General features: G+C 49.1%; 1 long non-coding RNA gene across 1 annotated transcript; it reads left to right on the forward strand.

Moving 5' to 3' along the window:
• Positions 1–222: 222 nt before the first annotated feature.
• LOC133388582 (uncharacterized) lies at positions 223–2,018 on the forward strand. Its single transcript, XR_009763866.1, has 4 exons — positions 223–399; positions 792–897; positions 1,119–1,197; positions 1,780–2,018. It is a non-coding gene; the product is annotated as an uncharacterized LOC133388582 (long non-coding RNA).
• The last annotated feature ends 10,186 nt before the right edge of the window (positions 2,019–12,204 follow it).

Consider the following 12,204-nt stretch of genomic DNA (forward strand, 5'->3'; position numbering starts at 1 on the left):
CCAACAATATTTGACCCTCCAGATGTTGCTGAAGTGCAACTCCCATCAACCTAGGGTTGCCAGGTTCAATCGCTGAGACTGATCCTGTATCTTTAGGAGAAGAGAAAGTCAGCCAAGTGCAAGTGTTCTTGCAAGACTGTAATGGGAAAAACCACAAGGTGGAATTCTCCCTTCCCCCAGCACAACTTTTAAAGATACAGAAGACCTCTTGGAGGCCGGGCCTGGCAATCTGAAGAATGGCCAGGAGATGGGGAGCAGGAAGGTCTGCAAGAGGATGGCTAAAGGGATCAGGGCAGGAAATACTAAGAGGTGCATGGACGTTCCTTCAAGGCCTTTCCTCCTGTTTCCGTTGCAGAACTGCAGGTGCCGTAGGGGAAGGAGTTCATCCCCTCGCCCGAGGTCAGTATCTGGAGAACGGAAGCAAAGCCCCTCATCACAGGAGGTTCCCTTGCCTGAGCATGCACACAAAGACACAGAGACTCACACGCACACTCACCCCAAACCAGGAAAATGCCCATTCTAGGTGTTTGCACTTTGGGATCTGAGAGCACCCAAGGGGGTCAAGAAGGTGGGGGCAGGGAAGTGTGTACCCCCCCCTGAAGTCTGAATGTAATGGCAGGTGGTTTGCCAATTCATGACCTGTAGTGTAATTCACAGACTTTACACCCCCTGAAATCTTTCTGCAGACGCTCTTGGGACCACCCCTTTCTCCCCATTATTTTCATAGCTCTGTATTTTTGAAAACTAAAACGTTGTCCCCTGATCAAAAGTTTTACTGTTTCCCTTTTCAGCAACTCGCGAGGGATGAATTCTTCCTCTTCTCCCTGCCAGGAAGCCTGGGGGAGGGACCAGGACACACTCCCCTTTTCCAAGGATGCTGCGGCCCATGTGGTTGGGGTGAGTGAGTTGCAGAAGGAGAAGCCCTGGGGGGAGGTGGGGGGAGGAGGGAGCCCTGGGGATGGGGTTTGGGGGGAGGTCTGTGGGTCTGGAAGGGAGGAGGACTTTGCAGGTATCTGGAAAGACCAATGGCCAGGGAAGTCAAGCCCTGCATTTGTGGCTGGAGCAGCTGCCCTGACGTCCCTGGAGAAATGACTTTGTCTCTTCTGCTCTCTTCTCAGGACATCCTTGACAGATTCCAAAAATTCCTGGACCCCCGAAAATTGTCAAAATGGCCCTAGAGGCGGTTTATGAAGTCAGGTATATTGCTGGGGGGGTGTTTGTTATGGAACAGTAATTGGGGTTTTCTGCTATTGTAGGGAGGGGGGCGCTTTTTGGGGGCCAGGGAAGGTCCAAGTCAGCAACTTGCTCTGGCCAAGTCTCCCAGGGGCCAGAGGCTTTAATGCTCCCAGGGCCATCTGACTCCTCCCAGTCTCCGCCCCTTCCTTGCGGAGGGGGAGCCCGTGCTCTGGCATGGAAGCTACAGCTTAATGGGTCCCTGGCTGGATGGCTGGCATGGGGGGTGGCTGGATCCTCAGGGGAACATGGAGGCTTTCAGGGTTCAGACTCTGGACGTCCCAACTTGAGAGGTCTTTGCCTCAAGAGCCACTGATACGTTGGCTTCAGGCTGTGGGTCAGGCGTGGTCCTGATTCTGGGGACTGGGCTGGTGTCTGCTAGCTCTGCCTCCAGTGCTAGTGGTCTGAGGGTCCCATCTCTGACACTCTGCACAGGGATGGGGGGCTAAGAGGGGCCTGAGAGGAGGTTGGGGCTCCCACCATCCCTTGCAACTGTCTACAGGACTTTGGGAAAGCCCCCTCATACTTTCCCCTCCATCCTCTCAGCTTCATGAACCCCCCGTTTGAGGAGCACCAGAGGGCCGCCCTAATAAATGTGTCCATCCAGAGGACTCCAGATAGAAGAATTGGAAAACGATCATGTCCATACCCAGAGACGAGTTCCCAGAGATGTTCCTCTTCTCAGACCCAGATTTTATGGGCAGCGATGATGGAGGGACCATAGTGTGGGGTTTATGTTTCTGTGGGTTTTATTGAAGTTTTGTTGTTTGTTGTCACTTTTATCATGTATACCGCATTTTATCTAATAAAATTTATAAACAGTTCTGAGTCTGCGTTTCTTATTTCTTAGAATATGGAATCATAGAATAGTAGAGTTGGAAGGGGCTTCTAAGGCCATTCAGTCCAACCCCCTGCTCAATGCAGGAATCCAAGTTAAAGCATCTCCGACAGGTGGCTGTCCAGCTGCCTCTTGAATGCCTCCCATGTTGGAGAGCTCATCACCTCCCTAGGTCATTGGCTCCCTCGTAGTACCACTCTAACAGTTAGGAAGTTTTTCCTGATGTTCAGCTGAAATCTGGCTTCCTTGTAAGAGGAGTTTGATAGTGGAATCAGTGGCATAGAAGGGCAATGGGCTCTTCCCTCACTGAAGGTCTTCAGAGGCTGGCAGTAGCGTAGTGACAAATTCAGAAGTGCAGGGTCCCTTTATGATAGTCATGCCACACTACCACATAGCCAAGCCGCCTTTTCCACTTTTCCTTGTCTCCCTTTCTCTCCCCTGTCATCTCCCGAGTCCACACTCTACTACAACACATGTCCTTAAGAGCCAATCAGCATGAAAGGGGAGTCTGTGTTAGCTACTGAGAAGAGTCTTCTCAGAGGCTATCTCACTTCCTTTCACTCTGATTGGCTCCAATCAGCACAAAAGGACAAGGACTCTTCTCAGTGGCTAACACACTTCAGGCTTTCATGTGGATTGACTTATACATAGGGACCTGGCTGGGGACCTGCCCACCAAAAAGTAATAGGTCGATAACCCCCCACCTGTTGGAGATACCCTAGCTCCGGATTTCCTGCATCAAAGAGATGGTACGATTAGATGGCTTCCAAGGCCGCCTCCAAATCTATGATCTTACAATTTTTATACCTCTAAAAATAGATGGCATATACTAGGGGATAATATGAGTCTGTCATAATGACTATTGAATCCTATTTTTGTTAGAGCTTTCGGTATATACATACTGCAGCCGAGTGCAGAAATGACTGGTCTGTTAAGACTGATACTTGAAAGAATAAAGAAATGTAAGGTTTATTACTACAAAGAGGTAAAGTCATACAAAGCAGCCATGAGGCTTCCCCTCTGGGAGCCATTACTAACAGAACAAAGTCAGGAAGAGAAGGGAGGAAGGGGAGGAGCAAAGCTTGCAAAAGCAACAAACACTTTAGAGGAATCAGCAGAGAGAAGACTGGATTGCTTTTATGTCTACCTCACCCAGTTCAGGTCACTTGTAACATGTGTTTGTGCTTTACTCCCAACAATTTTAGTATAACTTTAACCTTGAACTCCCTGGAACATAGGAAGCTGCCTTATACCAAAATCATACTGCTGGTCCATCTAGCTCAGTATTGTCTGCACTGACCGGCAGCAGTTCTGCAGGGTTTCAGGCAGGAGTCTCTCCCAGCCCTACACTGAGATGCCATTGGGGATTGAATCTGGGACCTCAAAGCAGATGCTCTATCACTGAGCTATGGCCCCTCCTGAATCATTTTCTCCAGTTGAAGGAAAGTGATGATCTTCTGGATAATTTTAACCAGAGAGATAAATATCTTCTTGGCTGGTAGAGCAAAGTGTTGGAATAGGCAAACTTGCATGGTCTCTTGTAAAACGGAGATGTTCCCTTTAAGGGATATTTGGGGAAATATCCCATGTACCTGTTTACCATGATGTAATTTCCTAATGGGTGGGGTTAGTTACCTGGCTTCCTCCTCCTTTGTCCTGGGGATTCCTGCATAATCTCTTTTGCTGAGCTTTTTACCTCTGGGAGAGGCTGCATGGCAGATGCTGTCCTCAGAGCATCACTATCAAAGACTAAAAATGGACTAAGACTTCTGCTTTTCTTTCATCTAAGCTAGAGCCTATGTTTCCTGAACATATGAAAGGTCATGAGTAAATGTTCTTTATCTTTTTACCTAAGAAGGTTGTGTTTGCTGTTATTTGTGCCTAGGGAGAGGTGGGCTGGTTTATATTTTCCCTCTGCTGCTTGCGTTTATATCTCTGCTAAGAGATAGGACCACGAAACTTAGTTCCTATTTCATTTTATATTTTTAAAATGCCAATGACAAAGAGCAGGGCAGCCAATAGCAGGCACACCCAGAGGCAACAGTAGGCGGTGCCAACTAATCCCTCTTTTGTCCCTCCTCCCTTGTAGTAGCCAAGGACACTTAAGCACTGCAGTGCAATTCTTTACTGCTTAACTATTGGCAGCAGCTGATTCCACATCAGTGGAAGAGTGGAATCTGCTCTGTGTCTTACTCCAAAGTGATGCAACCGTCCATCCCCAAAGGATTGTTTTAGTTTGGGTTTTTGCTTATGAATCCTGACTGGTTGTGGGATGCTGAGTTTTCTGCCTTACTCACAGGAATCTTGTTGTGGTTGGTATGGTATTGCATTCAGGAAAGTGTTACTGCCTTTTGTGTTGTTTTTTTTTTTCTATTTGCATTTCACTTATCTTTAACCTCACTCCATTACAGCCACAGAAGCAATAGCAGTGGTTCCATGTGCTCAGGTCAACCCCCTTAAAACCATTGATGATGCACCTTGTCGGTTGCATGACAGTTTGTTTCTTGCCCAATAGTGGTAAAAGAGAATTCACGTATTTGGAAGTGTGGCTACAACTGTTGTTCCCAAGCTGCTGCCTAGGAAATCATGTCTGTTTTCTCTCTGTCCGTTATTGCTCACTGGAATTGGGTCGGCTGTCAAAGTGAGTTTATAGCAGCCCACAGGGTAGACAGAAAGGGTAGAGAATTTTCTTACTCTTACTCATTTCTCAGACCTCTTTCTGAAGGGTCAAATCTGTTAAGAATTTTGGAGCAGCCATGTTAAAAGGTAGGGGCAGGGCACTGCAGGCAGGGGGTTGCCAACTCTGCTTGGATATGGATGTCTTTGCAGAGGATCCCTAGTCAAGGTTTGCCAACAGCACAATCCATACTATATCTACTCAGAAGTAAGTCCTATTGAGTTCTATGGGGCTTAGTCCCTTAGTACGTGTGTTTAGAATTGCAGCCTTCAGGGGCATCCATCTTTACTCTTTGAGTGCTCCCATCTAACATCTCCACAACACTAGGCTCCTTTCTTCCTACAGTGGCCTTCTGGTGACTGGCCTGGCCTGAAGGCACTTAAACCCTTCTTGCGAAAAGCAAGTAGGCTAGATTAAATGTTCCCTACCCAGGGTCCATCTTTTAGCTAATATGTCTAGCTTAATTTCCAATCAGAGAAATGTTTTTAGTTGAATTGTATGCTCCAAGCAACTGTGGTTGATGCTTAATGTATCATGCTTAATGACATCACTGGGGCCTGCCCCTGTGACATCACTTGGGCCTGCCCCTGTGATATCAGTACAGCCCATCCCCATGACATCACTACTACCTACCCCCATGACATCACTAGGGCCAGCTCCTGAAATCTAATGCTTTGGGATGCTTCTGACCTGGCAACCCTACCCCAAAGTGACACTACACTGGGGCATTGTGGAAAATCAGAATGGTGGCTCCCAGACTCAGCCATCAGCACTCCATGTGGAGCAGTGGAGGAAGGTGACTAACTCTTTAAAGGGGTCCAGGGCAACTGCCAGGGTGAGTCCTGCTATCAGCTGCCCTACTTGGGGGCTGAGTGTGAATGGCAAGGAGGGCAGGGCAAGGCAAGGCAGATAATTCAAGCAGGTCACTAGAGAGCCAGGTGATCTCAGCCTCCTTTTCTTAATGTTCTTGAACCTAGTGAGTGATTTGGCTAGGGAAGTGGGAGTTTGGATACGAATCCCCAAGATCAGGCTCCAGGCACTGACTTTACACTGAAGTTCCACCCCCAGCATTCATTCATTGGCGATCACTCGTGGGTTATAGATGGTCCATGTTTCACAGGCGTGCAGTAAGGTCGGTAGTATAATGGCTTTGTAAATAAGTATTCTGGTGTCCCTCAAATATCCTGACCCTTGAACACGCTACACTTCATTCGGGAGAATGTGGCACTCGCAGAGTTCAGACGAAGCTGAATTTCAGCATCGATATCAGCTTTTATAGAGATGGCTGCCAGGATAGGGGAAGTGATCAACATTCTCCAGTGTCACACCATTAAGCTGGATTGATGGTGCTACAGAGGGATTAGTTCGCACCTGTTGATGAAGCACTTTGGTTTTTTTAATATTGAGTGAGAGCCCAAGCTTTCCATATGCTTCTGCAAAGACATTTAGGATAGTTTGAAGATCTTTCTCTGAATGTGCGGAGACTACATTATGATCGGCTTATTGAAGTTCTACGACAGAGGTTGACATTACCTTAGCCTGCTGAGATTAAAAAGCTTTCCATCTGTTCGATATATGATTTCCACACCAGTAGGATGCTTCCCCTCAATAAGGTGTAGAATCATAGCAATGAAGATAGCAAATAAGGTAGGAGCAATGACACATCCCTGTTTTACGCCTGATCCGGCTCTGAATGGATCGCTCTGAAAGCCATTGCCACCCCCAGAATGGCAGTAGCAGAGAGAGGAGGAACGGGGGGGGGAGCTGCCTTAGTTACAGGCAATTTTTAATCATCTGGAAGTTCCTTTTGAATTTCAGAACAAATCTCTTGGCAGCAAAGCAGGCGCAGGAAGGAGAAAAGGAGTGCAATGCTCAAGGGGCTGGCTGGTTGGTTGGTTTAGTGGTCTTTAAAAACCCCAGGCCTCAGAGCTCCTGATGGGGATGGGGAGATGAATTCCTGACTTTTCCTCTCTCTGTTTTTGGGAGGCTTCTTCTCTGGAGATTAAGAAGGCAGGTTTTTAAACCAGTGGGACTTATAGGAGTGGGGATGGGGGTGAGGAGCAAAGAGGACAGCACAGGGAGGCCACTGAGTCCTTTTCCAGCAGAAGGATGTCGTCCTGTTGTGAGACTCAAAGGCCTCAGCAGCAGCAGCAGCAGCAGCAGAGGAGGAGACTCCTTAGCTGCAGCCGCCCAAGTACTCTGCAGCCCCCCCCCCTCCTGGGCACACATGGGAACCTAATTAGATGGGATGGGAAAGGCGGGCAGGCATCCCTCCGAGGGGGTGAGAGAGAGAAGGCGAGCCAAGATCTGCACCATCTGGAAGCTCTTACAAGGCAAAGGCAAACACTCAGGCCTTCTTCGCTTTGATGCCTCCGGCCCTGTGTTGCGTGTTCTGCACAGCAGCCCAAAGCGCTTCCAAGCCTGGCAGGAGAAGCAAGTTTCCCCCCCACCGGCAGCTGCACTCTCGACTTGCCTGTGGGGCCACTTTGGATGTCTTGAAGAGCCAGTGAATACAAGGCAATGCTTTCTAAGAGATGTGGACTTGCAGGTCTGCTCTTGTGAGTGAGCCAAAATAAGTCCACACTCAATTGAAATATGTCCACACCTTTTTTAAGAAAAGAAAAACAAATAAAAACCCAGCTCATCACAGGATGTGTGGAGTGGCCATGATCACAACGCAGACTGGAGCATTCACAAAACCACTTCAGCCCAGGAAAATCCACCCAATAAACAACTTACAGGAAACAGACGAGTTACACCCATGGAATTGCTAGCTTCATTCTGTGGTCATCCCAGCAGATTTGAAGAGGCACCCCAACTCCAGCACAACAGCAGTGCAGCCCTATAGGCGCCCACCCTATAGCACTTTCTTGACAACTATCTGAGAAGAGTATTTGATCTTGCACATGCTTTGCCATAATTCTTGGATGCTCCCTGCAAATGTCCAGAATCTTACAACAGCTAATTTTTGCAAAGCCAGGGCTGAGAGAGAAAAATATGTACAGGCAAATCAGCAAACAACTGTGGAGAGTAATGGCACCTACAACAAATAGTATCAAAAGCCAGAGTTGTGCCAGTATGGGGGGAGGGGTACCTTTATGTTGTTGGAATAGGCAAATGTTGCATGTTCACTTGGGGGGGGGATATTTGGGAAATATCCCATGTACCTGTTCACCATGATGTAACTTCCTTATGGGTGGGGTTAGTTACCTGGTTTCCTCCTCCTTTGTCCTGGAGGATTTCTTGCATATTCTCCATTGCTGATCAATCCACCATTGAGAGAAGCCGCATGGCAAATGATGCTCTCTGCTGAGAGCATCAATACCAACGACTTAAGATGGACTGAATACTTTCTATTTTCTTTCATCTAAGCTACAGCCTATGTTTCTAACATATGAGGAGGTCGTGAGTAAATGTTTTTATCTTTTACCTAAGAAGATTGTGTCTGTTGTTATTTATATAGAGAAAGGAGGGGCTGGTTACATTCTCACTCTGCTGATTGTGTTTTTATATCTCTGCTAAGAAATAGGACCAACCAAATTAGTTCCTATTTCTCTCTGGTATTTTTATAATATCAAACATATGTTATCTGTTTCCAGACATCTGAGAATCATAGAATAGTAGAGTTGGAAGGGGCCTATAAGGCCATCGAGTCCAACCCCCTGCTCAATGCAGGAATCCAAATCAAAGCATTCCCGACAGATGGCTGTCCAGCTGCCTCTTGAAGGCCTCCAGTGTCAGAGAGCCCACCACCTCTCTAGGTCATTGGCTCCATTGTCATATGGCTCTAACAGAGAAGCCAGGAAGTGGAGTAATAAAATAAAATAAAATCATAGTAAGAGTGCAGATTTTTTTAAATAGTATAACATGAGAGATTGGCAGAAAGTACACATCCTGAATGAGAGTTTGGCTGCTGCTGTGAGACCCCAGCAGTGGCAACAGAAGTGGTCCACATATTCCCACCGGACCTCCATGTCAGAGCACGAGGGATCTGAGCAGGACGGCTGGCCTGGCCTGGCTACTTCTTTCCCTCATCCAGGCTTGTTTTCAAGAAAACCTCCTCCAACTTCTGTCTGCTTCTGTGCAGCCTGATAGGATTGTGTGTGTGTGTATGTTGTGTGCCTTCAAGTCGATTTCGACTTAGGCGACCCTATGAATCAGCGACCTCCAAGAGCACCTGTCGTGAACCACCCTGTTCAGATCTTGCAAGTTCAGGTCTGTGGCTTCCTTTATGGAATCAATCCATCTCTTGTTTGGTCTTCCTCTTTTTCTACTCCCTTCTGTTTTTCCCAGCATTATTGTCTTTTCTAGTGAATCATGTCTTCTCACGATGTGTCCAAAGTATGATAACCTCAGTTTCATCATTTTAGCTTCTAGTGGTAGGATTAGGAGCAGTCAATGCTGCCTCTCTAAAAGTTGTTCTATTTTTACTTGCTACGTATTTTTCATTTGTTCTGAAAAGCTTGCCAGCCACTGCCACAGAACCAACTGGTTGATGTGCTGAGAACTCTGATCTCCTGATTTTTGCCTTCGAAGGCCACCCTAGGAGCTTTATCCAAACACTCCCCGTGTACCACACAGCAGCCCATCTTTACACGGAGGGCTTCCAAGGGCCTGGAGCTTTGGCCCTCACCTTGCCTCAGAGAAGCAGTTCCCAAATGGGCCAGTGTGTGTGTGGGGGAGCCTGCTGCTCTGTTTTTCTAACCCACAGCGCTGCTTTCAGCCCCTGGCCTTCGTCACTTCTCTTTTCATTCCTGCAGCATCTGCCGTCAAGGGGGGGAATATAAAATATGTTATTGCAGGTGTGTGTGCATGTTGGAATAGCATTAAGGAAAACACAAGAGCATGGGGGAGTCTCACAGGACATGTCAGCGATGATGTATCCAACCTACTTATAATGTGGAGAGAGGCAGAGTGTTGAAGAGCTGTGTAAACTGGGGGGGAATCTTCATTACCACTCTCATCCTGGGGGGCAGCAATGACTCAGGTTGGGACACCAAGACCCAGGACCCAAGAGGCTTCCTTGAGACCCTCCCAGTTTCTCTCTCTGCTGAGATCATGCTGACTTTGAGGCTGGCCTGATTCTCTCTGGGTTTGACACGCAAGGAAGGCTGAGGAGCTTTTGGTGACTGAGCCTGGATCAAGATCTGACCATCAGCCAAGTGTTGATGCCCCCAGAAGGTTAAACTCAACAGTCAGACCACGAAGGTGCTTAAAACAGTTCCCCAGGCCACCACTGACTGTCTGCAAATGGGGGAGCTATGAGGGTGCAGCCTTGCACATATACCAAAGGGAGGGAAGCTGTGGGCCCCTGCGTGGCTCGCAGGGTTAGCTCACCCTATACTGCCTGCTGCTGGGAAGGCCCTTGATTAAGCCAGTCAGGGCTGAGATGTGGAACTGGATGTCACTGGGTGCGGTGCCTGAGCATGAGCTGAGTGCCTTTCTCTCAGTAATAGACAGTCCCGTCCAGTGATTAGGAGACAAAGCCACCTGGCCAGAGAGAGCCCCACTTCCTCTCAGGCTCCTCTTCAGCCTCCACCTCTTCTTAGACCCCTTGAGAGCCAGCCAAGGAGTGTGCTCCTTGGCCCTTTTGGCCCTCTGACCATCCCTGCCTTGACCTCCCCCAAATAGGGCCTGGCCATGCTCGATTCCTCCAAGCTCACTGGGCCACCAGGTGTGTGGACTCCTTCTGGCAGCCAGGTGGCTCTGGCAGTGGCCACTCCAGAAAGGGGCCTCCGTGGCTCCTTCCACAGGCTGCCCAGAGCCACACCACCTCAGGGGAGCTGCGCCTGGCCCTTTCCAAAGCAACACAAACCCTCAGAATGTGACATAATTGTGCCGTTTTCCAAGCCCCACCCCCCCAAATCCCCCAACCTGCTGCTGGCATCTGAAACCAAGCACACAAATCTGGAAGATATGGCGGGGCTGCTTGCCGAGTCGCGCAAGGGCCGGCTGTGCGCCAGGGGCTCTCGCCTCTTCTCAGAGCCCCCTCAGTTTCCACAGCAGATGTTTCCTGGCTAGAGAACAGCTGGGCTTCAGGCCCACCAAGTCAGCAGCCAAGACATCCGAGCAGGAGATGTGTGTGCATGCAGACACACAGAGACACACACACGCACTCCTTGCAGCAGCACAACTGCCTGTGGCCAAGGGTGGCAGATCCAGAGCAACGCCTCATGCCCGGCTCCCGGACTCCCTTGGAGCCTTTCCAGGTGATCTTCTTCCCTCCTTTCCTTCTTCATAATGATCTTCTCTGGCTCGGCCACTGCAAGGATTATGGCGCCTGTCTCAAGTTGCTGTGGAAGAAATGTGATTGTAAGTGCTGTGCCAACACATGTGAAGTTTCCGAAAAGAGAAGAGCCCCCAAGAGCCCCAAAGTGCCCCATTCTGAACGGCAGCGATGACTCTCCAGGACCTCCAGTGGGAGGCAGAGAAGCATCCTCCAGCTGCACCACCTGAGTCCTTTCAGTCTGGATTGAGCCCAAGGCCTTCTGCATGCCCCTCAAGGGTTCCGCGGTGCCTACCTCTCACCTTCGGGGGGGGTTGCACACAACTCAGGGATGAGCAACATAGTTCTGTCTCCCCACCCGCACCACATCTCCATGCTGAAAACATCCCCCCTTTAACATTTAATTTCACTTTTTAAATTATTATTTTAACATTACTTTTTGGAGGCGGGATGCTGCCGTGATATAGCCCCTGAACAAGAAAGTGGTGAACGCCAGCAAGACTGAATTGTGTGCACAAGAAGCGCACATGCCCTGTGGTGAGGCCCACCATTGGTCGGGCTTTTGCTTTATGTTTGCTACGCCCTTCTCTGAAGGCTCATGGGAACACAGGAAGTTGCCTCTGTTGAGCCAGACCATCGCTCCATCTAACGCAGTCCTGCCTGCACTGACTGGCAGCTGCTCTTCAGGGTTTCAAGCAGGGGTCTGTCCCAGACTCACCTGGAGATGTCATTGGGGGTTGAACCCGGATCTTCTGCATCCCCATAAGGCTGTATATGTGCCCATCAGTCAGGTCCTGCTTGTGGGCTTCCCATAATGGGCATCTGGTTGGCCACTGTGAGAACCGGGTGCTGGACTAGAAGGGCCCCTTTGTGCCTGATCCAACTGACACAGTTATGCATTTTCATCGCTCAGATTTGTGTATTTTGGAGGCTACACCCCTCATTTTCACACTCTTGCAAAATGGTGCTAGAGCACCCTAGCCAGCCCCAGACGTGCAGGGGTTGTTGTGGGCCTGGAGTGGTGGTGAAAGAGTGCCTTCCAGGTCCCGCTTGCCCCACTTCTCAGCTTCCAGGGTGGGCCATACCGGCACACTCTGTGGCCTCAGAAGCAGGCGAGGAAGCAGAGGCCTGTGTTGCATCCAGCTCTGCAGGGCAGACGTGCATGTATGGGCAAGATTTTTGGGGGTGAATGGGGACATGTGGTTTAATGAGACAGGCTTCATCTCCTTT

The sequence above is a fragment of the Rhineura floridana genome, chromosome 7 (assembly GCF_030035675.1).
Source record: "Rhineura floridana isolate rRhiFlo1 chromosome 7, rRhiFlo1.hap2, whole genome shotgun sequence".
NCBI classification, from domain to species: domain Eukaryota; kingdom Metazoa; phylum Chordata; class Lepidosauria; order Squamata; family Rhineuridae; genus Rhineura; species Rhineura floridana.